This window comes from Xiphophorus couchianus, chromosome 19, assembly GCF_001444195.1.
Source record: "Xiphophorus couchianus chromosome 19, X_couchianus-1.0, whole genome shotgun sequence".
NCBI lineage: Eukaryota > Metazoa > Chordata > Actinopteri > Cyprinodontiformes > Poeciliidae > Xiphophorus > Xiphophorus couchianus.
The window spans coordinates 8,141,094-8,155,736 of NC_040246.1; positions in this window are offsets into that span (position 1 = coordinate 8,141,094).

Below are 14,643 nucleotides of genomic sequence, written 5' to 3' on the forward strand. Positions count from 1 at the left end.
ATGGAGAAAGACCCCAAACTGGATTTGCACCCAGGACCTTCTTGTTGCAGCCCTAAGAACTTTGGATCTTAAGAAAAAGACAATGAAAAGCAATCCAGATTTGTGGACGTAGTGGTCTACAATGTCCACAAATCTACAAACCCCAACTTTAGCCTCATTAGCTAATCATAGTGCATGGTAAAATTCTTTTAGTGATGCTTATGTAAACTGCGTACAACCAAGGGAAAGCCAATCAACCATGAAATTAAATGTGTCCCACTCAACCAAGTCTTTCTGCCCTGAACACATAAATACTACTACATGACAATGCAAATTACTCAAATACGAAACAGGAAGAACAAAAGAATAATTGGCAGGACATTTTTTAATGTTTTTTTTTTTTTTTGTCTAAGTATTTGGCTCAAAGAAATTTGAGACAATAGCATTATGGCAAGACGGAAGCAAAGATTTCCGATCTCACACCAAAAATGAGCAGGAAGCATCACGTTCAAGCTTAATACATTTGCCTTTCATGTATTAGCAAGAAAATAAAGCAAGGAAATGGATTTGCCATGGCTGCTGAATAACATAATTGCCTTTAATAGGGTTTGTTCCAACAGATCAATAGGACCTACATGAGAGAGTGCCGACTGTGTGTGAATGTGTGCGTGTCCACTGAAGGTGTGGGAGCTTAAAGCCTCTCAGGCTTCTGGCTCCCTTCATTAAATCGAATTAAGATCCTGCACTGGGCAGATTAATTTTCTTTGTCTTTTTTTTTCTTCTCTTTTCTTCCTCCCCTCCCTCCTCCTTATGCCCTTCTGCCTCTGGAGAGCAAAACAAAAGCAGCTGCAAAAGGGGGGAGCCATCCAGCCTCTGGAGGTTGAGGAGTGCAGCCCTTGCAGCTAATCCTGCTGCGAGGACGGCCATGAGGACAGCATTCCTTCCATTTTCTTCACCGCTGCCAGATCACCATAATTAAGTCCTCAGCGTTACAGAGGCAGCCAGGCCCAAGCAGAGCTCTGATCCATGCTTTGCTTCTATTAGGATGGGGCAGCGTAGATGAACAAGGTCATCTGAAATAGCAGAGGAGTGCACATCTTTTTATTCCTGAGGGGAAGGTCGCAACCTATGTTCGTCCACAAATCTTCTCCAGCACTCTCCTGAAGACAACTCACCTCTGTTGCTGCACTATTAATTCATACTGTCAGCTGTGATGGAGAGAGTCAACAATGTCTGCAGGTGTGAGGCAGTTAAAACCAGACCAAAGCACTTCCAATAACAGCATAAAACACGCAGCCTCAAAGGAGGGGGAGGCGGGTGTTTTTGAAAGGAAGGAGGTTCCTCTGCTGTCCTGAGGAAATGAAATGAGCTCAGTGGGTGACAGGTTTGGGAAAAGAGCGGGCCAGCGGGGAGGAGAAAATGAGCTAAACAGGGTAAAATGAGAAAGACTGCAAGCTGTGTAGAAGAAGAAGAAAAAAGTGGGAGAGATGGCAGGGGGATAGGTGGCAGAGAAATAGGGTGAGAGCAGGAGAGGAGAGCGAGCGAGAGGAGGGCCTCTTTGTGGATCATTGGCAGATAATGGGCTCATTAGGCCAAACGTAGCTTTAAAAGGCTCTGGCTCTCTAAACAAACAGAACAGGCGCTGAGGAGATGGACTTAAGGGCCCAACATGGAGAGAGATCTAATGAGGCTTTCCGCCCCCATCCCGCAGAGCGAAAGAAAGGCTACCAACTGGCTGCCCGCTCAGATTCCCCAATGATCAGTCAACCTGCTTCAACCTCAGTTGCCCTCATCTCCCCAACAACAGTGCCGCTTTTGAACCCCTTTTACACAGTTCTTTACATTTCTTTGTTTTGCTTTGTTTTGTTTTCTTTGTTTGTTTTTTTTTTTTTCTTCTATCACTGCTTTGACATTGTTGGCACTATTTCACTTTCTGGCAGAGATAAGACATTTGCTATTAGGAGATGAGTTTGGGTGGCAGGTGCAGAAAAAAATTGTAGAAGCTATTTAACTTCTCTAATTTGTGCTCAGAAGCAAAAACTAGAAGAAGTTGACTCCCATAAATTAAACTTTGCCCTGTTTATGGAACATATCCAAACATCTATCAAGAACATGCAGAACAGGCAGGTAATGTGCTGGAAGGCAGGGCCGGCCCAAACCTCCACGAGAACGAAATTTGGTTTTGGGGCCGTCTAGTTCTGCTAACAATGTGGACTGGCTGCAATCAGCAGCCCAATCATTAGATCATTCACACACCTGCTATAAACTTATTGCATCTCTGACATTGCTGTTTACATTATATACATGTATAATATAGGATACATTTATTGGCCAACTGATTTATCAACCAGTTGATTTCTGGGTGCCGATTTTCTTAATTTTGGGGGAACGTGATCTGCTGATACTTACATGTGAAAAGCTGATCTTATCCCCTAATCTTATCTTTGGCAGCAAAGGTTTAAAAATCCGTCTCTGTCCTCGTCTGCTCTACAGTGAGAGGTTTGACTGACAGAAAAGCCCACCAGGTCAGGTCTGCATGTTTACAGTTAACAATATTCACCCCACTGTTCCCAACTCAGAGACTTTCTTGTTATATTTAGCAACATTTCAGACAAAAAAAAAATATAATTTATATCAGCCAAAATCAAAATCGGCAGGTCAGACTTTTTAAAGATCGGTAACCAGGGATCGGCCAGAAAATTGCAATTGGTGCGGCCCTACGCACATATTCATGACATTTTTTGATTAAATAAATTTCTCTTAAACGTAACTCCAACAGCTAAAAAATGTAATTTATACCAGGTGAGTCTTTTTCTCCCCTGAGAATGTGGACCCGTACCGGGTTGATTCTGAGCCTTCCAATGATTTTAACGGAAGTTTCACATAACTTAGAAGTTGATGTAAAAATAATATTTGTTTTAGCAACAACATGATTATGCTCAGCAGCAAACAACAAATCCCCAACTACTATAGAGAAGTTCATCGATGTAGCAGCTATGCAGCCTGACGTAAAAACATTTTGCTAGACAATGTCAAACTTTGAGAAGTTTTAATTATTGTTATCAAACACGCCGTTTTGAAGCCAAAAGTAACCCAGAAACATACAGCACCAAGCAGGAGAATCGACTCATTTAAAGTTTAAACTCAGTTTCACACAAACACAAAGACCTTATAAATGTTTGGCTGTTGAACTGGACCATTCCAGGTCGCTATCAAGCTATAGCTTTACAAATCTTTTACATTACATTATCAAGACACATTAAAACAAACCTTTATCTTGGCTTTTTTCTATCCTTCCTGTTTCTTTCCTCCCGCCCTGAAGGATAAGTCCTTTTTTGAGACATTGTTTTGCTTACTTAACTTCTGACCGGAGTTTTGGACCTTGCGCTCTGCAAACTGCACAACAGCTCACGTTACCGGCGGAGCTGTGCAGTACCTACCGCGGCCACCAGACTCCCCCCCCCCCCCCCAAACCAATAAAATAATAATTTCGACATACATTACGAAATACATATTATTGTAAAAACAAATAAATTTATAGTAAAATTGTGTGTTTTTGATGTTATGATGACAGAAATTATTACTAAAAAAAATTAAATAAAAATCAGCTCCACTGAAGGGGCCCTTTAGTGGCCTTGGTTGCCCTAAGCGGCTGCTTAGTTTGCTTTGCCTTGGGCCGGCCCTGCTGGATGGAGGAAAATATTAAGACTGAGAGAAAGTTATTCAGTCACGCACAGTTTGATATTAATACATACAGTGCTTTGTTAAAGTATTAATACCTGTTTTGCTTTGAGCATTTTAATGCTTTACATCCACAACCTTCAATGTATGTTATAGATTTTATGTTAGAGACTAACACAAACTAGCGCACAATTGTTAAGTGGTATTTCTAGTGACTCTATACAGATACAAAGTGCAGTCGCTGTGATGAAATTATAACGTTTTTTTTTTTTGCTGAAAGTCGTGCCATTCACTTCCACAACTTCCTTTTTCTCTTGATTTCAGCCGCTGAGCAAGACCCTGAATTATGCTTCGGCAGAGGGAGGTGTTGGTGTTTAGTTTCTGTCGACATAGCGACCATGTTTTGGTCTGCAGGTCACCACAATGGAAATGCTCAAAAACAATTAAAAATCAGCTGCTCTTGGGGTCTTAATAGCACTTGAAATTTCAAGTTTTTAAGGAAAGTACATTCCTGGGAAAAAGAAAATACAAAAATACAAAGGCATGAAAGTTATTGTTACATATTGCATGGGACAACATTCTTTTCCCAAGTTGCCACATAATAAAATTTCAGCAGAAACTGTTTGCAACACATTTTTACCAGAGAGATACTCCTTTAGTCCTATTTTTAGTAGACTGCGATTTAAAATTTTATCTTCAGATGTAGGGATAAAAAAAAAGAGCTTACTGACTTTCATTCAACAAACTGAAGTTTCAACCGTGACTTTCTATTGAGACTTAACCCACATTTATGTCATTATTCATAGGACGTTGTGAAAACCAAAAATATTGCTACGAAGTATGAAAAAATAACACCATAAAAAACATCATTGTCTGTCACTTGTGCACAAACACAAGCTAATACATTATCATTTGCGTGTTTTGGTATTTTGCAGAAAAATTTAAGCAACTTCATAAACAATAAACATTTCTCTGCACAAAACTGTTAGAAAATGGAAGCAACATTGTGCCACATGCTTCAGGTACAATGATGTAAATATTTGTTTGGAATGCTATTTGCAAATTTGTCACACTATTCAATCTGATGTTTATGCTTAAAGATCTATCCTAGGCAAAAGAGTCTTGCTTTCTTACTGTTTCAGTACTGCTGCATTTTCAACAATGGCATTTACTGAAATACAAGTGTGGTTTCCAAAATGTAAAACTCCAAAAAAAAAAAACAATTTAACAAAAACTGTCATGAATAACCATTACTCTTTTACGATGTCACATTCAATAGTTTCTATTCATATTAAAATAAATGAACTAATAAAATGAGTGCACGGAGACATTTTTTACTGTTCTGCCCCTTTTCTGCAAAATAACAACAATTTTGATTGAATTTTAAAAAACAATATTTTTTATAAGCCCACTAAATTGTATTGTATTGTAAAAAGCTGCCCACATTTTAACAAACAGGCCAGAGATGGGGATTTTTTTCCAGCTCAACGTTCAAAAGAAAACAAAGTTAGTGGAAAATCAGCCAATCTGGCAATACTGACCAGTGAGACTTTTTTTAAATTTTATTTATTTATTTTTTTTATCTTTACTGTATCTTTATGAAGTTCATCAGTGGCTCAATGGATGATTTTGAAGTAGTGGGGAAAGTAGAAGGCTAAGACGTCAAGTCAAAGAGACATTAGAGGTGCTGTGGTGACTGGTTGCATATAATACACCTGGAAGTGAACTCTCAAATCAAATTCTGCACTGTCCTGTACCATCTTGGTGAGGTTGTTGCCCATCTAAATGTTCTTTTTTTTTACATTTCAGAAAATTTCACAAGTTTTCAGCTGATGGATTTCATTACCTAACAATCTTGTGGGGATAATTTGGGAAAAACTTGTTTATTTACTCCACTTTTTCCACTTGAAGATCTTTTTCAAGTGCAAAGTAAAGAGTAAAGAGGAAATGTTATATCACATTTTACCATTGTGCCTCATTGGGCAATTTTACGGTGTCTAAGCTGATTAAAGTGCACAAAAAAGGAAAATTTCCCAAAACTCTTGCTGAACCGGTTTCCACGCCATCACATCTTTGTCTGCTGAACTCAATACACTCAAACCCCTGCCCTACACTGGTTTCCCCTTTACAAAAACACCTGGCTTGAGTCACCGTATGAAATGCAACCAACACCATACTGTGTGTAGTCTTGCTGTATTATTCACTCATTAGGCTTGGCAGTTCAGCACTGTCCCTCGTCCAACGTCTCCCCAAGGAGCAATAGTGCAAACTAAAACCCTCAAGTGCTTCAAATTTAATGTTACTGAGCGCTCTGTGGAAATGGGAGCCAAAGTGTTTAATGGTTGTGGTAAAAGGGTGTCGTTCCAACAAAGAAGTTTGTGGGGAAACTCAAATTCCTATTAAGCAATTTCAGATGCCTGTTGCCAGGAGGGGGACAAGCTTTAAGTTCTGTTTAATCTGATGTTGGTTATTGGACAGAATCACCTCCATTTAGCAGTTGCTTCAGAACAAATTCTTTTCAACTCTTAACTGATGCTGAGTTTTAATAGATTTACTGATTTCAAAAACAATACAGCTGCTTGAAAATTCTTTGTAATCAACTTTGGGAAAACATTAACACAGAGCCTGGCTCTCAAGCCACTGAAACAGCCAAGAGATTTATTGTGAGAAGAAGCAAGAAGGCTGCTGTCTGGTTCTCAGGGAACCCAACATGTCTTCCTCCACCATTAAAGAATGTTTGCCTTTGTTTGCCTTTATTAATACCAATATATTACGCTGAGAAAAACAGTGGAGCCAGAATGGAACTGGGGGATGAAAAATAGAGTTATTGTAAGGAGGCTGAGGCCGTTTCTGTTCATCCCCAGCTGCCACCCTGCTCATCATGCTGAGAACTAACATGAAACACACTCACGCTATGGCCTCCTCTCACATACATCTGACATCCATTAAGGATACTAGTGGAAGACCAACCCTCTGAGGGGACTTTCAGTCCCATCTCTCGGCTCTTTACTTAAAGACGAAAAAAAGGAAAATAAAAGATGAAAGAGATTAAAAGGAGATTATATATTATTATATAAAAAGGGTTCAAATTTGGACTATAGCGCATGTTTTTATCTCCTCAAGAGAGTATAAACATATGTACTCAATTTTTAAGCCGACACACCACAATATGTGAAAAAAACATGAACACTACATGCAAACCACATTAAGTAAAAATTCAATACAAAAGCCAGTTTAAATTTTCCAAATGTTTCTTACAATAGCAAATTCTAAAATGCATAAATAGATCTCAGCCTAGTTACCACATTCTGCACATTCTGGAGAATAACCGTATTTTAAGGGTTTCCCCAAAGCCAGACTGTAAAAACATTCCAATGCCGTCTGTGGGATAAGTCTATTCCCTGGACACTGTTTTCCACTCAGATAAGTCAACCTTGACAGTGTGAAACATCATCGAAAAACAGTCAGAACCGGCCAAACATGTGTAGGTCTCCATGTAGATCTGAAGAGGTTCTGAGAGCAGAACACCTACCCTACAAGTGACAGCAAGAGAAACCAACGTGTGGAAGGTGTAGGCTTCAGTGTGATAGGATAAACCTAAATAAAACCAGCCATGTATGGAGCAAGGCTTTTTCTGTAATTTCTGTAAATTTGCTAAATATTTCTAGAATAAAGAGGATTCTTTATGTGTGGCTCTTAACCCTTTTGATGGGTGGTTTAGATTTTTTTTAAAAAGATCAGCAACTATGTACACCATTAGTGAAAGGAAACAACTTATCATATTTTTAAAAAATACTAGTCTATTGATTTTTTTAAACTGTTAATAGCAAAATAGTCCACTAACAACACATGTTACCAGTGAGCTTAAAACCATTTCTGTTTGTGACTTTACATGTCTTTATGTAAAAAATATATATATAATTTAGTATTTTAATTTTCAGGTCTGTATGTGTTACAGTATTATTGTGATGAAACATTAAATAAACACTTTATTTACACAAATAGAAAGAAAGGTTTCATGAGTCCCAAACTGTGTTGTAAAGAAAGTCCTCATATGTCAGTGTAAGGCTTTCCAGTTTATCTTTGACCAGTTCAACCAGTTTAGATTTTAGACTGCAGCTGCTTAAATGCTGTCCACCTTCTTTTAAAAGACCCCGTGAAACAGCCATTTAGCTTAGCATGAAAAAGGAATGTACGAATCAGATACCACGCCAGAAATGTTCATGTCCTTCAAACTTCCCAAATGCTATTAAAAATCTTGGTTGCAAACATTTTGAGAGCCCCATTAAACTATTTTGGTAAATGTCAAAGTAGGAAAGACTTTAGTAAAATCTTTTGTAAAATGGAAAAAAAAAAATTTTAACTCCTTAGGGTCATAAAAATGAGGTTGACATAAAAAACAGGTTGACATAAAAAAAACAGTGAAAAGTAAATTGAAATAAAACTTAAAAACTGGTGATGAACAACCATGTTACAACATTCATTCTCTTGGAAGAGGAAAACCCCATGTGCACTCATAAGTCATGTCATTTCTTTTAACCAATAATTTATTCACTGAACATGTTTTCACTGTGTTTAGCTTTCGACAGTGCAGCAGATTTGCCAAGATTTTTGTGTGTGTTTTGTAATCCTACATGCTCAAAATCGAAATGAGTTCAAAACAAATATCTAGTTTCTTCTAACTCGGTGGTTTTGGTTTTTTAAACCAGCTCTCTTAAAACTGTAGAGTGACAGAACTTGAACTTTTTCTGTTCAAGTTGTGACATAAGCATTAAAAGCAAATTTCTTTTATTGGCACTAAATGGTTGCATGAGAGATATGTGGTAATTATGTGTTAAGCTTTTAACAAAAAGTTTATATGTCCAAATTTGAAGGTGTCAATGTAATCAGAAACGTTTCTGGCACTTGGAAACTGAAGGTTTCTTGCCAAACATTAAAATCCAACATGGCTACCTTGCACATAAATATACAGTCACAGTGAAATTTATTTCCATTCTGTTCATTTATATCCCATTACTTCTTACACATTACACTCCAACCTCCGTCATTGAATAATGTATTTTCATAGCTTGTTTAAAAGAAATAAATTGTTTTTAGATTTTATTCGAAATAGCACCTCACTTCTGAACATCCCATCTGAACACGTTTCTTTGGGTTGCCATATGTACAATAGATGTGACTATTAACCACTTCATGACCCCTAGTGTGTAGATTACTTTACTACAAGAGGAATATATTCTAAGCTAAATAAGCTAAATAATGTGAAGAAATCTCCTTGTTTAATGTGCGTAAATCCAAGTGAGTGGAACAATAACTTGCTGTCTCTCCTCCATGTTTACTTCAACACGTTACCCCGTACCGCCGACCTAAGTTAATTCCTGCACAGTCTGACCCTCAGCTTGCACAGTCAAACATAGGGATAAAGAGAAGGATAGTGCAAGAGAGAGAAAAGGCACACCTCATTAATCTTCTCTATGGCAGTTTGTTTTACCACTAAGTTTACTTTCACGCAGAGGTGAAAGTGACAGATCCTCAAATAGATGCTTTTAAAATGCAATGAGAAATGTTCAACATCACCCACAAGTAATCATTTGCACACTTTTGTTCCTTACCGGGGTTTTCTTAACCAGTAAATGCTTACTGCTAGGATTTTGTCTCTTAAAATAGAAATCTGTAGTATGTTTAACTGTCTTTATCCTCCAGGCTGGTCTACTACGACATCCTGATGACAAGGCATCAAAACGTTTTCTGAACAATTATACTATCAAAACATTGTCTTGCAAGAAAATGTACTGACTAAGTTTTTGATGAGAGAAGTTGAGCTATGTGTGTTTTTCTCAGAGTTTGTAGAGACAGCAAAAGTATTTATGTCTCTTGACGTTTTTCCTATGTTTGCCATAATACAACCATAGTATCCATTGTAGTTTTTGGGTATGACAAACAAATACAAATCGTTGCAAAATTCTGAAGGCCTGCTTAAGGTAGCAGTGACAATAAATCTAACACTGCATATCACCCTCAACACACAATCCTCATTGTGGTGGCAGTGGCATCATCCTGTGACGATGCTATTCTTCAGCAGGGACAAGCAAGGTGATCAAAGTGGGATGGACCTAAATACTGAGAATCCTAAAAGAGATTGTCTTTTAGGATTGTGAAATGCTGCAAAAGTTTTGTTACTGGGGTATGGATTAACCTTTCAGCAGGGTAAAAATCCTAAATATATAGCCATAACTACAAATAAATCCTTTAGATCAAATCAGATTCATTTGTTAGAGCATAACGGCATTGACTAGACGTACAAAGACCTACCGTTGTATTTAAACCGAACGCTTAACTCTTGGGGTTAAATTCAACTGCACGTCACACTTTTCAGATTTTTATTTGTATGAAAAGAAAATAGCTAAAATAAATCCATGTATTATTTTTCTTCCACTTGAGAATAATCAGCTGCTTTGTGTTGGTTGTTTACATGAAAACCTCAAAAAAATACATTCAAGTTCATGATTCTGATGTGGCATAATGTAAAAAAAAAAGTCAGAAGATTTGAATACTTTTGCCAGGCACTCAACATAATGATTAACATAAGACTAGACTTGTTCTTCTTGTAATGTAGAACAAAATTCATTCTTTCAATAATTAAATCATTGTGAAAGCAAATGTGTTAAATCCACTGAGGTTAAATCCACTGAGTGCTGCTATTCCTCAAGTCTTACCTGTTGGTATCCAGAGATTAGATCTGTTTTCTTGTTTTCCAAGTCAGCTAACAAAAGGAGACACAAGGCCCAACAAAAGCCTTGATTATTAAAAGCTTACTGCTGTTTGAGCACAATGTAATTAAAATACCACAGCATGTAAAGATTTATTATTCTTGACAAGCTTACACACACTCACACAAACATGTTGATAGCATTTAGGCAAGTCATTCACAGGCACCAGCATGGAAGGATCTCAGACTTGTGAATTGTAGCAGTTGATCTGTATGACAATGGGTTAGCAAGCCCTGGAGGAGATTGTGAGAACAGTAGGGGTAGGCGGTGACTGCCGTGTGCCGGGAGTCAATGGCCCCAATCTCCCACCTCAAACCTGTAGTCTAGACAGCCAGGGGGGAGGTGGAGTCGCTGGTGAGATTTAGGTTCCTTTGCCCAGACGGTCAATCAGACGGTTGTGAGTACGGGTGACTTGTACTCGGTTTTCAGTCATACCTACCCAAGAACATTCCTTGTTCAACCTTTCAAGAGTAAAAGTCCCCCTTTTCCAGGGCCTTGTGGACAACTTCAGGGTCTCTTTCAACTGACCTCCAGTTGAATCAACTCTGGTGCAATGGAGCAGGATGGAAGGTGGAGGGAAAAACCACACATTACATCATATATTTACTTATCCAGGATAGCTGGTGAGTGACATGAAGAGTGGGACTGGGGGTGAAAGGTGAAGGATTCAGGAGTAAATGAGTCATGACCAAAACCAAAGGATTGGAATCTGGTGACAAGGTTGTCTAAAGACCAAAACTACACAGCACCTCCAAAAAGAAACTAAACATATTTGTGGTTGGACCAAAGAAATCTTAAAACTATTTTTGATTGCTGCAGACAAATTTTGAAACTAATCCCCAGAGCTTTGCCAGGTGTCTTGAACAGAGCACCATAATGTTACCCAGAATACAAAGTAAGTACTTTGAGATTATTTGCTATTAATGACGACAATTAGGGGATCAGGCTTTTGGTAGTCTGCCAACTACTGTTTCAACATTTTCCCTCCATGGAAGTGGAATTTGAGCTCAGTAAATTGCTTCCTTTTAGTAACAATGCCATAAACACCCTCCAATCCCCTCTCAACTATCTGTGCATGGTCAGCATCACAACAGTAACTGCTGGTGACATGTGCTGCTGATTGGCCTTGTTGTGCCTCCAACTACCCCACCTTAATGTGGAGGTGCAAGTCATGGAGACCAAACAGACCCTGACAGGAAAATCGACAGATTGTTCCATTTACGGGGCGTGTGGAATTTCTGTATTTCATTCGAGGGCGTGTGTGTGTGTGGTGGGTGGGTGAGTTTTTGGTTTAGGGTGGGGATTAATCTCCCTAAAATGGTGGCTAAGAGAGGGTGAAATAGAGGTAAGAAAACAGACGGGAAACAACAAATGTACAAAGGTAGGGGGTGCTCTGATGATACAAGTTGTTGCAAATGAACCAAAATTTGACCATTTAAACATATTTTATTTGGGTAGAGTTGAAAGAATGTCTAAGTAGGAATTAGAAAAATCTTTTTAAATATAAACCTTTTTTAGAATGTACTATTCATTACAATTTTTTATAGGACTAATGATTAACATTTCAGTTACTCATTCAGTTATGTTTCATATTAACATAATTCTTTATTGTACAACAGCGTAGCTTTAAATTACAATTTAAATTAAAGTTCAATCTACAATTATTTTCCTTATGAACTTAAAACATCAATCATAGTTAGTTTAGATACTTAGTTTTACAACAGTAAATCATACAATTTACCATGCATTAGAAAGAGGGGTCAGAATCTGACATGGATTTTGGTGCCAGATGGGTTGATTTGAGTACTTCAGAATGATGTGCTAGGATTTTCTCGCACAACCATCACTATGGCTTACAGAGGAAGCTAAGAGGAAAATATCCCATGACTGAAGGTTAGGTAAATAAAAAGGCCTTGTTGATGTCAGAGATCAGAGGAGGACGGGTAAAGTGCTGGAGATTATAGAAAGGTAATAGATTATCAAACTGATGTTACAACCAAAGTACTCAGAATTCCATCAATGGGTATTGTCCATCCCTCGGTTCAGACTGGTGGTGGTGGTTTAGTGGTATGTTGGAGGTTTACTTGGCCCCATTTGGACCTTTACGTACCAGTTTATCATTGTCTAAAAGTCACAGTCTCCTTGAATAAATGACAGTATGCCAATCTTCTGATGATAACTTCCAGCAGGATAATGCACCACATCGCAAATCTTGAATCATGTCTAATTTCTTGATCATGACAATGAGTTCACATAACTCTACACTCCTCAGATCTAAATCCCATTAAGAACTTGTGGGACTTTGTGTAACGGGGATGACATCATGGTAGTCAGCCAAATAAAAAACAATGGGCTCGAGTTAGATAGCACATTGGCACATCCAAACAAAACTGTATCACATTCGAGCAACCAGAAATTGTTACATTGTTGTGTAATGGACACTTATAGGAGCAGTTTTTGATGCATCTTGCTGGAGACATATGTTGTCTTTTACCATGAGAAAAACAGCTGACTAAAATTCCAACCACAATATTCAGTTACTAATCCAGGAATTAATCTTTTACTGAACATCTAATTTACAAACTAATGCGCTTCATTTAAATATATCTCATTTTAGTGGACAAATATTCTTTTTTTTACTCTGGCTGTCTATATTTTCACTCCTTTGTCTGCCATATTCCAACCTACCTTGCCAGCCTGCAAGGAGACATCAAGCACATTCCAAGAGCCAACCCAATTACGGGCAGATGAGGGGCAGTTCTCTTTGTTGAAGAACAAAGCCAGAAGTGACACAACTGGTCTTTAAAGGAAGCTCTTCCAGCCGTGGTTCCACAGAACAAGGGAAAGGGGGGCCCAGTGGGCATGAGGGAGGCGGCCAGCTGGTTATAAATATCTATTTGGTCAGTTACTGGAAGGAAAATTTGCAGTTTGTTTGTCATCCACTCATCCAGGTGGTGGGCCTAGTGGTTGCAAAACATCACAGAGCACAAGAGAGCAATGAGGCCAACCTGTCTGAGTCAACCGCCAGAGAGAAGTTCATATATAAAAGCCACATGTCATCCTTTAGTGTTAAAGAGGGCTGGGAGAAAGTTCTTGGCATAATCAGATCCATGATTAACCTGTTGATGATCTTGGTTGCTTTACATTATGTACTACAGCAATCCAAAAAGTATGTTGAGTTGGTTGTTGAGTTTAGAATGTTAACTGTCTGGGAGAAATTTCTTGTGAACCACTGCAACAGTCAGAATCTCATCTAGATGCAGCTATGAGTGCCGCTTCTACATGTTGCCTTTTGAAAAACTTAAACTCCTCCAGAAGCCAAGCATTTTTTTCACAGCCACGGGTGGGGTGGTGAGGGTAGTGGTTGTGGGGTGCAAATTTGACACTAAAAAGACAGAGTTTGGGTGGAGTAGCGCTTTAATAACGCACATTGTGCAAGTAGTTGTTGATGGCCAGAAGCGCAGAGCACTGGCCCGCGGAGGGGTGGGACGAGCCCAAAGTTTAATTCCCACTCTGCAGTAAATTAGAGCACAGCGGGGTAATGTCTGTTTATTCCAAATACAGCTGCCTGGGCCTCTCTCTCTCTCTTCTTCTATCCTTCTCTCCATCTCTCCCTACAGGTCACACCATGGCCTCAGAATCACCTGGACCAGGATACACAAAATGCATATTGTTTAAATACAAGCAATGTGCATAGATAAACAACAAGGAACAAATGCACATCCTCAGATATGCAACACCAACTCATACTTATTTACAAAGATATGTACACATTTTTTAGATTATGGACACTAATGTGTTGCTGACAGAAGACTAAGGAAATAAAAGCAAATACTTTGACTTCACTTTTTGTAGTGCTAATGTTGAAATAGATTTTCGTTACATGTTAGCCGAATTGTCTACTTTTGAGACATTTTATGTATTTGTTGCTAAGCATATCGTTATTTATTTTTGTTAGTTCCAGTGACTAAAATTACTTTTTTGGAAAATAAATACACTCCTTTGAAACATTAGTCTTGAGTTTAAAATAGACATTTGCTGACCTCTAGTGGTAAACTAAATCTTTGTCATTCCTAGGTTTAAAAAGATTCAACATTATTTTACCAAGTATATCCAACAAAATTAAAGTATTCAAAAAAGTACGTTTCGATGTTTCCATACAAACAAATTTTGTAGGGATGCCAAAAATGTTATCCGTCTACGTCCTTATATA